The 12,919-nt window shown below is 41.7% G+C and overlaps 1 long non-coding RNA gene across 1 annotated transcript in view; it reads right to left on the reverse strand.

Moving 5' to 3' along the window:
• Nucleotides 1-1,433: 1,433 nt before the first annotated feature.
• The window catches only part of LOC148183116 (uncharacterized), a 50,551-nt gene continuing 39,065 nt past the window's right edge, over nucleotides 1,434-12,919 (reverse strand). The window contains exons 2-3 of the long non-coding RNA XR_015773783.1: nucleotides 5,893-5,997; nucleotides 1,434-1,455 (exon numbers count right to left, since the gene is read on the reverse strand). This is a non-coding gene — a long non-coding RNA (uncharacterized LOC148183116). The remainder of the gene's footprint in view (nucleotides 1,456-5,892; nucleotides 5,998-12,919) is intronic.

Here is a 12,919-nt window from a genome sequence, read left to right on the forward strand (position 1 = left end):
ATTTTCCCATCTCCCAAGTTTTTATGCTCCTGAGCTGTGGAAGGGAGATCCCAGAGCTAAAGTGACAGGGGCAGGAGGAGCTGCCCTTTCCCCAGGGCCCACTCTGTGAACGTGCTGCTCTCACAGGCATCTCCAAACACGCTGCCTTCAGCTAGGAAAGAAAGTTTCCAAATGCAATTAGCAAATTAACACAGTCTAAATATTGTGACTGCAGGGATTTAGAAGTGATGTGAAACCCACAGATATGAAAAGCACAAAAGGCAGGTGCTGCAAAGAAGCTGCAGCGCTGCCTGCCCGGGGTGTCTGCACACCCTCACAGCCACACGGGAGAGCAGAGAACACATTCCCTGTTTGGATACTACACAGAAAGGGATTTTCAAATAGGAAGCCTGCTTTCTCTCTCTAGCCAATTTCAACTCCCAATCATTAAAATTTGCATTGCATTATTCCCAATGTAGTGTCTATGTCCTATCTTTAAAAGTGAGCCCGTTCTAGAGCAACAAATGGGAAATTATCTGGCAGGTAACTGTGAGAAAATTATTACATAAAATCATATATTCACTAACCTAACTTTATATCCACCTTCAATAATAATTGCAACAACATATACTAAATGTTAAGAGTATTGTGACTAGAAATTGGGTTCCAAATTACTGTTCTTTTAATTGGAAGCTTGGAAATTGGGTGGGGAGAATGAAGGAGGCTGGTTTCCACTAAATACCAGCTGGGAGAATTCCCATGCTGCTTTATGGTGAAAACCGGTGACAGCTCACAAGTGCTGCAGAGACAGAAAGGACAGAAAATGTGCAAAGATGCAGGGGAACAGACAGGGAAATCCATGCTGGTTGTCTTTACTACCTCCTCCACTGCTGGATACGAGTTCCCATGGCAGCAGTGGCACCTGGGATGAGCAGCTGGGTGTCCGAAGGGATGAGGGAGCAGCAGGATCGGATCCCCTGGGCTGCTGCACGAGGAGAGCCCCTGGCTGAGCTGGGGCTGCTGCCCTGGTGGTGTCACCTGCAAACGCAACTGATGCATGCTGAAATATTCCAGGGTTTGATTCTTCTTTTGACAGAGAGCAGGGCTCCACTGAAAGCTCATTTAATAAAAATAATGCAATGCAAATGAACCTGAATCAGAAAAATTAGATTGATGGAAGTAGTTCGGTCGCTGTAATTACACAAGGTGTATTATTTCTTAAATTCTCTTTGCATTAAACATATACCATACATTTATCAAACATAATTAGCAGTTTAGGTGACAAGGATTTGATTTTCCTCCTGCAACAAAAAATCCTTCTACATGGGTATACACATCTGAAATGTATGAACATTTCCACACTCTCATTGTTTGCTCCTTAAAGAAAAATTCCATAAAATCAAAGAATCAGAGAGGAAATACTGTGTGGGACTTACAAAGCAGAAGAAGAGGAAGATGGCCAGCCAGGTCAGCCTTCTGTGGATTTCATGAGCATAAAAGAAAATTAAATCAGTCCCAGCTTTTAAGGGTGTGAGTCAAATAAATCATATTTGAAATTAAAATAACGGATGATGCCCCAGATTTCCTTCATAATCAATCTCTAGTTTTTATAATCATAGAAATAAATTGATGGAAAAACAGCAAGAGAAACAGAAGACACAAAAGAAAGTTGACAAAGTTGAATTTCCAACACAATTAAGATAATCAAGTTTTTCCCTCTCTTGGTGTTTCTTGGGGATTTTGGACTAGTGGGGGGCTTTGTTTAGGTTTCAGGTGGTCTGGGGTATTTTTTAAACAGTTTCACAGGAAATAACTGTATCAAAAGAATGGCAAAAAGCACTTTCCTTTTTTTTCCTCTTCAAATCCCCATGGACTACGTGGGGACCTCAAGTCAAAAACCTTCACTTTAGAACAATAAATAAATAAACCCGCTAAACCCTTCCCAAGGCTGGTCAACTGTAGCATAAGTAATGCAAGAGGCTGAGAGATGCCAGATAAATTTGATTACTATAAAAGATGGGAATATGTTTCTTTCCTCGGAGAATTCACAAAAAGGGGTCAACAAAAACAAAGCAGCACTGAAAGCCAACAACTTCATTTTGCCAGCAACTCAAGGCGAAAATACAATACAATTCCATGGGAGCATTTTATCACATCGGTGCAGACACCTTCTAATCTTCTATTTCTGTAAAAGGAAAATAGCAAAGATAGAGTCCAGGCAAAATGGGGCTCTTCTTTTCTGGAAAAGGCACTCTGATTAGTATATCAATTTAGCAGAGAGCTCAAGAACTGTTTTCTTCTTTCACCTGCTACCAGTGTCATGGAGGCTCTAACACATTTCAGTTGGGAAAAAAATAATCCTACATTTCATGTTATTCTTCCAGTTTGTCAGAATACCAAATCATTTATCTCAAATGCATTCAGGACCATCATCAAGAGAAAGACCCATTGTCTTTTCCTTGTTAAAGAAAAACAAAGTCCTGACTCAGTGTTAATTGTTCCAGCCCTGAGTAATGATGAGATCCAGAGATCCCCCTGCACTGTCTCCCACTCAGAGATAGTCCTGATTTGCACATTTTTCCTCTGTAAATAGACCAGCTCCTGCCAGCTGTTGTTACAACACCACCAGTAGTTTGCAAACATCTCTGGAATTACTTTTTCCTTCACATATCTGGCAGTGGCACTTGATTTTTTCACAAACACATCATGTTGGTGGCACAGTCGTACCACAGTCAGCTCCTGGCCCCTCCTCCCAAGAAAGGGCTACTACCCTTCCAGCCAGCAGAAAAGCCATTCTTACTTGAATCTATTTGATTTTACCTTCTTTTCATCATTTCTTCAAAGTCATCCAGTTGTTCCTATTTAACATCCCAAACTCCTGCTCCATTAACAGCATCTCCTAGCACTGGGTCTTCAGCCCAGTTCCAGTAAACCACAGGTAACTTATACAGTAGAGCTACAATGTATAAAAGAAGGTTGATTTTTGAAGAACAAGTAACTTCCAGTCAGCCTGATAAATCCACTTTAGGCACACAAACATTTCTTGCACAACGCTTCTTACAGACAACCTGCTGCAAAAACCATTTTCCACGGGCTGACAGCACCAGTTGCTCTGCATGACTCAAGAAAGGACAGGCTTGCAGCATTTTTTTTGTGGGTATATTTTTCAGAGACTAAGATCCACACCCAAATTTGGTCAAAACCTGTTCAGATTCAGTATTAAATGCTCTGCAACAATCAAGCAGAGTCCTTTTCTGTGTCAAACAATTTCAGTTTAAAAAAACAGGTTGACTATCTGGTTTATTCATGCTATTTTATCATGGTCTACTACATAATTGCCCTGCAAATATCAGGTAACTCCTTATTTCCTTTTTTTATATTCATTCCAAACCCCTCCATTTCAAGTAAAGCAAAGTCTAATTCATATTTGCAATAACCCATACAAAATACTATCTACAGTAAATGATATTAAAGGTAACACCTTCATTTTCAACTTCAAGGTCAGAAGACACCCCAGCCGGGAAGGAAGAGCTGTTTCCTCAGAAGAACTAAACATATACCAGCACATTAAGAACCATCCCCAACCCCAAAGCCACTTCTCCAAGGCTGCCCCCAAGGCAAGGAACAGGAACAGGAGAGTGCCTGGGAGCAGCTGGTGCCACAGCCCAGCCAAACACAGCCTGGGACCTGCTGAGGACACCTGAGACAGGAGAGCGCGAGGAGCTGGGCTGGTGTGAGAGCACCACCAGCACCAGGGAATTCAAGGGTTTGTTCATCACCTCAAAGTTCTGCCCTTCTGCTCTGACAGGAGAGCTCAACAGCAGGGAAATTCAACTGCATGGATCAGACAGGCAATTCAGAAGCCCCAGACACTGAATGAAGGAAACAATACTGAGGAACTAAGAAAAGGGCAATACTGACTATCATGACAACAAACAAATCAGCTGCTGCCTTTAAAAGCCATCTATATGCTGTTCTCTTATCTTTTTTCTTTCTAACCATGAAAAGCTTGCTTGCATCAGCACAGCACAACAGCAGAGATGGAAGGAAGTCTGTGCTTTTAGAGAGCAGAAACACAACGTGAATATGCTGAAAAAAACACCAAAGTACAATTTATGAAAGTGTTCTCAATTTCTTCAGACACTGTGTTCTCCTTTCTAAAAAGCCTGATGGCACAATATAAAAACTATTTCTCTTCCAGTATTGTTTTCAATAATAATGTAAAAATTCCTGACCACCAGCAATTTAAAAACACAACAAAATTCTCTGCTAAGAGACTTGGGGACTCAAATATGCAAAGACTACACAGAAAGGGTGCTGAAAGGCAACTTCTAGAACATCTATAAAACCAAAATGCAAAAGTGTAAGGAGTTGCCTGTGCACACATTCCTTAAATGCTCAAAACTACATTTGCAGACTGGCACAGACATATCAAACTCAATTGCTAGAAAATACAGATGTTTGACTAACCAAGATAATGTTACTTCGGATCCTTGTGTGTCTCTTATAACTGAAACCACCTTATTTTTCCCTACAGGAGCTGCATCATGAAATGCAGGAAGACAGTTTGGGTGACTAAGCTGGAAAAAAAGAATGTTCTGTCCCCATTTGCTGCCCTGGAGCTCCTGCTCTGTGTCAGCCACGCAAATCCATCTCTCCCCCAAACTCTGCACTCCTGCTTTTCCAGTGGGCATTGCTCTTACTCCATTCCTGCTCCTAAGCCCACTTTACCTCTCAAACAAACCACTGCACTCCTGATCTTGAATCCCATCATTCAACTTTTAAAATTCTCACTTTAGGATAGTTCAAAGCATCCTCACCAGCAGCCTCACACTGCATGGCACTCTGTAAAGCAGTGCTGCTCAGGCTCAAAAACCCACACAAACCTAGAAAACTGCCTTAGGATATTTATTGATGCACCATCTTGAAAGATTTTTCTAATAAATTTTGTTGCTGTGAAAGTCTTCTGCCTTTAAAAAGCAGAAGAGTTTTATAAAAAAAATCAAAAGTTGGAATTTCTGAAATATTACCAGAAAAACTTGAACAACCTGGTCTAGGGGAAGGTGTTCCTGTCCATGGCAGGGGGAGGAACGAGATGATTTTTGAGGTCCCTCCCAACCCAAACACCCTGTGAGTCTGAAATAGCCTCTGCAGCAGTGATTTCACAGACTTCAATGGCTCCGCTCGCCCTGTGCATCAGACAGGAATTTTTCATTTCATACATCATTTAAAACTTACTGCAGTGATTCCACAAACCTGTCTACGAGCACCTTCTTTTCCAGCCCCCTCCAATTCAGGTTATTTTGGCCAAAAGTGAACATGCAAGTAGACTAGCCCAACACTGAGACAAAGCAACACTTAGTACTAGATAATGCAGAGAGAGATCTTGTACTCCCAAATAATATTGCATCTTGTATTTGAATACACCAAAATAAAATCACACTGACAACATCATCAGCAAACTTACCCCAAACATCCCAAAGCAAGCAACCAGCATTAGCACACAGCCATTTCAGTACTTCTAAACTCAGATTTGCACTTTTGTCACATTTTCAGAAATTCCTCTCCCAGGACAGTGTAAGAGTGGAGACAAAACCTTCTCTTTCCAAAACCACTTGTTTAGATATCTGTATTCTAGAGCCATTCACACAGACAGATCACTGACTGCTGCAGCTACACAGATAAAATTATAAAGATCACGATTTTTGTTGCATTTATTATTTTTTAAATAGGCCTTTAATGCTCAAATATGGAGATAAGTTCTGAAAATACAGAATTCCATAACCTACATGCAAAAACTCCAATTCACACATCTCCAGACTGAGAGCTGAAAATCAGACAGCTTTTCCCTAAAACTCATTGAAACAAAGCTGAAAACTCAGTGTGGAAATCCACAGCTAGAGGTTTACTCACCATTTATGAAGGACTTCTGAACTGCAGCATCAAACACAGGACACTTTCTGCCTGGGTGTTAATTCAGTAGTTCCTCTTCTCATTCAAGATAAATCCAGAAAGTAGCTGGCACAAAGAAATGGAAAACACACATTTATCTGGGGTTGGATGTGAACAAACAGAATTTCTTCTTGTCTATATGACTAACAATAATCTTCCATAACATCTTTCTTTTCAGTCAACACCAAAACATTTCTGTAAGCGCTGGGAAAAAAAACTTTGATTTAAATTAAATGAAAAGGTACAATGATTACCTGAATACTCCTAATACATTTAAACATGATGGAACACATGTGAGTTTCAAAATGTGGTAAGTCATAGCGCTCAAATGTTCTTGAGTCAGGAGAATTCTTGTGCACAGCACAGCATGGGAACACAAGGAATGTTATAAAATCTAAGACCACTCAATGACAGCTTCTGGAAAGCTTCCCACATTACTTGTCCCCAGTAACCACCCACACAATGAAAGATGCTACTAACCACAAATAAACACCAAGGGTTATTTGGCTCTGCCTGTGCAGGCAGTATGGGAATGTGCCAGTGTGCTCCCAGCCCAGGGCAGAGCTTTAGGGCACCACCAGGTGCTGAGGGCAGCGGAGGTGAGAGCCAGCAGGGACAGCCTCTGCTGCAGGTGCCTCTGGCACAGCTCCCGCAGGCTCCCCACCCGCTACGCGTCACAAAGTAAAGATCCATAGCTCTAAACTGTTCCGCTTCATCATGAACTTCTCAACTCACCAATCAATACAATATTGAGCAATAAAGAAGCCAGAAATATTCTTGAACAGAAAAACCAAGCCCACCCTTATTCAGAGCTGTGAATTGTGCAGCTCACACGTTTTCCAACGTAAGTTCAGGAAATAAAAATCTCATTAAAGCTTTAGCCAAAATTTCTAATTCATCAAAGGACCATGTTTTGAATACCAATGAATTTCATGAAAAAGAAGTGCTCCTTTTTTTTCTTGTCTGCACGTCTGTAAAATCTCTCTCAGGTTACAAAACCAAATCTGATGACACTGAAAAGTCTTTCAGGAACAAAGACAGATGAGTAAAACAACCACCAGATCTCTTTAATTCCATGCAAAAGTGTCAACAGCAAAATCACTGCATCTCTGCCATAGCAGAATATTAAATAGTTCATTAATATCCATTTTCCCTTCTTCTCTTTTCAGAGGCTACTAAAATTGTTTCTGTTTGATTTTACATGAGTGAAACTCCTCCCAAATGAAACAGGTACAAGGATCTTGAAAGAACACTCAAGTGCACATCACTCAAGCCCTTGGCAGGCCCTATCTCTGCGAAACAACAATAGCATCCCACTAATAACAATGACTTGCTTAACTATTCATTTTGGTAAATAATGGAACTGAAAATTATCTAGTGATGGATTTACACTTTTACAATGCATCTCGGGGATGAAAATGAATAGGGACGGAGAAATTATGTGTGTTACAATGGCTGACGCCACAACTTCAGATCCTGCCTCGCTCCACAGAACAACACTAGCTGGAAAATGTGGCACTGCAGTTCTGAGCATTTTACCTTTGTCTAGTTCTACTGCAAGACACCCTATATATATTATTTGTATTATAGAAGCACTTACAGACACCAATTAAAGTCCAGACACAGCTGCATTAGGGAGAAATAGTATGAAAATTACAATAGGTGTCATTGCCAATTTTAATTCCAACTGCAATAAGGCCCCGTTCCTCAGATATTCCTTCTTTTATCAGTTACCAATGAATTTCACATATTAAGGTTTCTGTTTGAGGGAGCACTAACAGAATGGCCTAGGCAGCCTTTGCAGCCTGTTTTTATTTGAAAAACCACATTAATATTTTCAGTGGAGGCCCAGAGGGACAAAGCCTGGTGACACGAGACTCGCTCTCCTTCATCACCTTCCTTGAGAAGCCCGTGGAACCCCAAGATCGTGTGGAGCAGCAGGTGAAAAATCAGAATTTTGGACGCAGGAAGCTGACAAAGGCAACAACTTTTGTGGAAGCAGTGGGAAACACTAACTTTCTCTTTTAAAAGTTAAAGATTACTTTGTGTTTCAATAACAAATGGCAAGTGTTTACCTGTGACTATTAGTTCTTTCCTAGGGAGTTTATTATAAACAGTATTTCAAACACAGGACTTTAAGAGACAAAGTATAAATATTTTAAATGGTAAAATATAGGTGCTGGCTTTTTTTGTACTATGTCCAGAAAATTTGCACAAACACATCAAATTCTCCACCTAGGGAATTTACTTTATTGTTAAGTTTGCATTTAAAACAAATGTACATGACCTATTTTGGGGCTAATATAACTAAAAGGAGCCTATTTGTTGTTTATTATTTATAGAAGATTCACTTCAGATTAGGCCTTTTGCGGACGTGTGTATCTGTGTGGCATCACAAAGCATCTCCAGATCGCCCCAGCACTAAAACACACAAGGAAATGACAAGTTAGGATGTATCCAGTACACAGAGTGTTTTATAAAAGCCAAGATTAAAAGCTGGTTTTTCCCTCCTCAGAAAGGCCACATGAAAGAGCCACTACCCTGGGTAATGCATTGACCTTCTGGGGCTGATAATGACAAGTTCAAGTTCCTGGAGTTGGGGAAGATGTGGGACTAAAGTAAGTGCACTCAAGCAATGAGTCCATCTGCTCTGTTAGAATCCCACTCATAAACCAGCCCCATGCAAAGAAATAGGAAAACAGTTTAATTTTTTTTTATTTATATAAACCAGGAGTTTTTCTACACATCAGCATGGCTCAAAACTCCTTTCTTAGAGGCTTAAGTCTAAGGCACTGATGGTTTCTTTCCATTTTAATAGAAAACCTAAAATTATTTCATATAAAAGGTGTCAAATTTATGAAAATAGAGATGCAAAATTGCTACTCATGTCTAAAATTTGGCATTTCCAGCTTTTTCTTGTAAATGGGGAAAGAGTAAAACATGGCAAAATCATATCTATTCTGAAAGAGATAAAACATCTCTTAAAACTTCTAGAAAATCAGAAATGCATTTTTGTACATCAGCTAAGGAAAACTAGAGTGGACACAAAGCCTCTCTTCCTACCAGTCATTAGTTTTGTAGGGTTTTGTGGGTCACGGTGCCTGGAGCTCTTCAGGGGCAGAGAAAACTCCACCACGATGCTGCTGGCAGGGCTGAGGTGTGGAAAAGCAAGCTCAAATCTACTAATGGTACGTAGCAGGATGTTCTACTGCTGCACACACTTGACTGCATGGTAGCACATTTTGCATTTTCAAATATTTATATTTCAATTTACACAGTGATATTACAACTTTTACATCTTTGTTTAAGTTATATAAGACAAAAAAATAAAGGCTAAAACAAATGCTATGGCTCCAGTTGGTATAAATCAACGTGTACATCATCAGGTTTAAATCTTCAGCTCATGTCAAATGGTTTACATTGAAAGATGCCTGCCAGGACAGGCAGTGAGCACAAAGGGAGTAAAATAATTCCAAAATAAATTCTCTCTTAAATTTCACTCTAACACAGAATTTCTAATTTCTTCCTCCTTGCCCTCAATTCGATTTCACCTCAAAAACATTAATTTATTTAGAAAGACAAATTCATCAAGGGCATCTCTAAAGTCGTGGGTGATTCCAGGCCAGTCAATTTTCGCAGATTTTTTGCCTTTCCTTAGAAAACACTGTGATATTAAATACAAAGCCCCACACATTCAAAGAACACTAACATTACTGAAAGAAGATCTTGAGCTGAAGTTAAGAAATTGCTATAATTAAACTTGTCCAGGAAGACAGATTAAGGTCAAATATGTCTATTAATTTTGGGGATCCAGCCTAAGCCACCTTAGACTTGATTTTTTCCTCTGAAGCGCGGCGTTTCCCAGCATTTAACAGGTTCCTATCTGGTTTCCAGGGCAGTGATCTGCCAGCCCCCTCGTGCCCAGGCAGAGATGTGGGCACAGGCAGGAGCGCTGCTGTTGGAAGAGTCCTTCACTCCCGGAGTCCCCGCTGCCATCCCTCAGCACAGCCCTAATCCCAAACGCCACTGGGGCAGGATCTCCTCCCCCACAAACCCAAAGCAGCCCGTGGCTGTCTCTGCTCATGGGGAACCGATGGTCTGTGGGGAACCACAGCTGTCCCGGGCTGTCCCTCTGGGTCACCACCCTGCCAGGGAAGGACTCCATATCCCAGTATCCCATCCAGCCCCACCCCGGGCAGTGGGCAGCCGCTCCCTGCAGGCCTGAGAGCGGTGACGGGGCTGTGGAGCCACAAACACTGGAGCAAGCTCAGCCCTGCGCCGGGAGAGTGACCCCAGCATGGCCGAGTGTCCCCACGCTCAGGAAGGCCATGGCTGAGTGTCCCCACGCTCAGGAAGGCCATGGCTGAGTGTCCCTGCTCAGGAAGGCCATGGCTGAGTGTCCCTGCTCAGGAAGGCCATGGCTGAGTGTCCCCACGCTCAGGAAGGCCATGGCCGAGTGTCCCCACGCTCAGGAAGGCCATGGCTGAGTGTCCCCACGCTCAGGAAGGCCATGGCCGAGCGTCCCCACGCTCAGGAAGGCCATGGCTGAGTGTCCCCACGCTCAGGAAGGCCATGGCTGAGTGTCCCTGCTCAGGAAGGCCATGGCTGAGTGTCCCCACGCTCAGGAAGGCCATGGCCGAGTGTCCCCACGCTCAGGAAGGCCATGGCTGAGTGTCCCCACGCTCAGGAAGGCCATGGCCGAGTGTCCCCACGCTCAGGAAGGCCATGGCCGAGTGTCCCCAAGCTCAGGAAGGCCTGCAGGGCTCAGGGGACATCCACAGCCCCTCACCTTGTCCCCACCACTTTGTGTGGGAACAAAAGGCACCGCTCCCACACCCCACACAAAGGAGCCAAATGAGGTTCAGCCACCAAGGGTGGCCAGGGGCTTAAAAACCGAGGTCGAAAACAAATGTTTCCATAATCAACACTTACCACAAGCAACGTTCACAAAACTACAGGAAAAATAATCATTTTCTGCAATTAGCAGAAAAACGTTTTCTTCTTTAGGGTGAAATATCCCTTTTTTCAAGCATGTCTTAACCTTTTCTATTTCAGGTTAGCTTGGAAAACAGAAAAGAAAAGGCTACCCTGGGTTTTATTTTTAATTTGATGCAATAAAAACCAAAATACCTCTCTGAAAATCCTACAGCCTGTGGCATAACTTCTTTATTTAGATAAATTCTAAAGTAGCTGCTATTTACCCAGAAACCAAAGAACAATCTGTACTATTAAGATTTTTTTTTTCCAAGACATAACATTATTTGCAACATTCCTAAATATTCATTATGGGAACACACAGCCTTTATAAAGCTGTTTGTTTCTTTCATTAAATTTGGATACTTGGGAGGATTCTGTGCACAAGTTAGATAAACAGATATCTGGATAATTTTCAAGTGACTGTTTAAAATATGAAGAATATCAATCATGACAAAATCAGGTACTCCCTGTCCCAGTGCTGGTTCCTCCCCAGCCCCTCGAGGAGCCCACCCTTCCCCTCCCAGCCCTGCTGGACTTGCAGGGAGCTCCTGAGTTCTCAGCAACTCTCTCAGAGGGAAGGCAAGAGAATTCTGCTGGTTCGGGATCTTTCACGATCCTGCCTGCGTTTGAAGTTCCATATCTGGTATTTTTAAGTCACATCCTCCTTCCCATCACTCTGTGACACGGAAAATGTCACACTTTGCCCAGACACAATTTCAACAATTTCATTTATATCAGAGGGCCCTTATGAGTACATTCCTTTCAATCAGATACTTATTGGCATTCAAAGTTACTACAAAAAATTTAAGTACTAGAAGAGTTATACAGTGCATTAATGTGAGCATAGTAAAGTCCAGGAGCTGATCCTGAAACACACACTCTAAACTTACCTGTTGACTTTCTACAACTGTACACAAAATTCAAGTAATTGCAGAAAAAAAAAAAGGATATTTTTATAACCTGAGCCAGCCTGTTCCTAACCATTTGTAGGAGCAACTGCTGAGTTTGCACAAGAAAATACCATTTAAAAACAATGTCTGAAACTACATCCCTTTCATAAAGTAATTTTTAATGCAAATTAATCCTTCGTAACCTAAATGGTTTAACCCAAGCCAGAGCTGTTGGCCACCGTGCAAACCAGGGCAGCAGACTTTTACCGCCGGAGGAGATCGGGTCAGAGATGGCTCCTGGTGTCAGATCAGTCACTGACTGCCTCAATTACCTTTGGCAAACCATTTAACCTTTCTGTATTAATGGTTTCCTGCCAGTAGAATAGTTCTTCATCATGGTCAGGAGGAGTTTAGCCTGTTAATTAATAAAAATATCTCTAAAAATACTCTTCTTTAAATTCCAGTAGCTATTTGCACTGCAGGATAGCGTAAACTCCGAACTCTTCTGCACATCAGGTAGAAACGAGCTATTTCTAGGAAGTGGATGCTATTTCAGAGCAGATTTTCAGCATCCACACACCAAAATGGCTTCATAGATTAAGAAGAACAAGGCTCACGGGTTTTTCGCAGCTCGTGACTAACCACAACAAAAAGAAACAGCAGTTTGTCCTGAACTAACAACTTGCATAATTTAGAATACTTCCCTAAGTTTTAATGAGCTAAATGAGTTTAAAAGGTATCAGTTGTGAAAATCACACTGATCTGAAACTTTCCATGCCATGTTTCAGCCTAAACAAACTTTATTATCTGGAAAACACCCCTGGAAAAGGGAGTTTCTAAGGGAAACAGCGACAGCACGCAGCTCCACTGCAGCATCCTGATGGGGACCACTGCAATACAGTCTATTCCAGAATCATTTTTCTTTTTATTATTTCATTAAGTTGTATTTCACTAAAGTTCCTCCTAGGATCTCTCTCCAGCACCAAATTTTTCATTGAGAAAACTATAAATCATAGGCCTAAATTACAATTTAATTATAAACGCCTTCCCTTCTAATGCTGCCTGGGACCTTTTACCCTCCTACATAATTCTAAAAAATGACCCCTGTCATAATTTCCTTC

This window comes from Pseudopodoces humilis, chromosome 14 (genome assembly GCF_049639895.1).
Source record: "Pseudopodoces humilis isolate 2021_Gansu_Grassland_sample_001 chromosome 14, ASM4963989v1, whole genome shotgun sequence".
In the NCBI taxonomy this organism is placed as follows: domain Eukaryota; kingdom Metazoa; phylum Chordata; class Aves; order Passeriformes; family Paridae; genus Pseudopodoces; species Pseudopodoces humilis.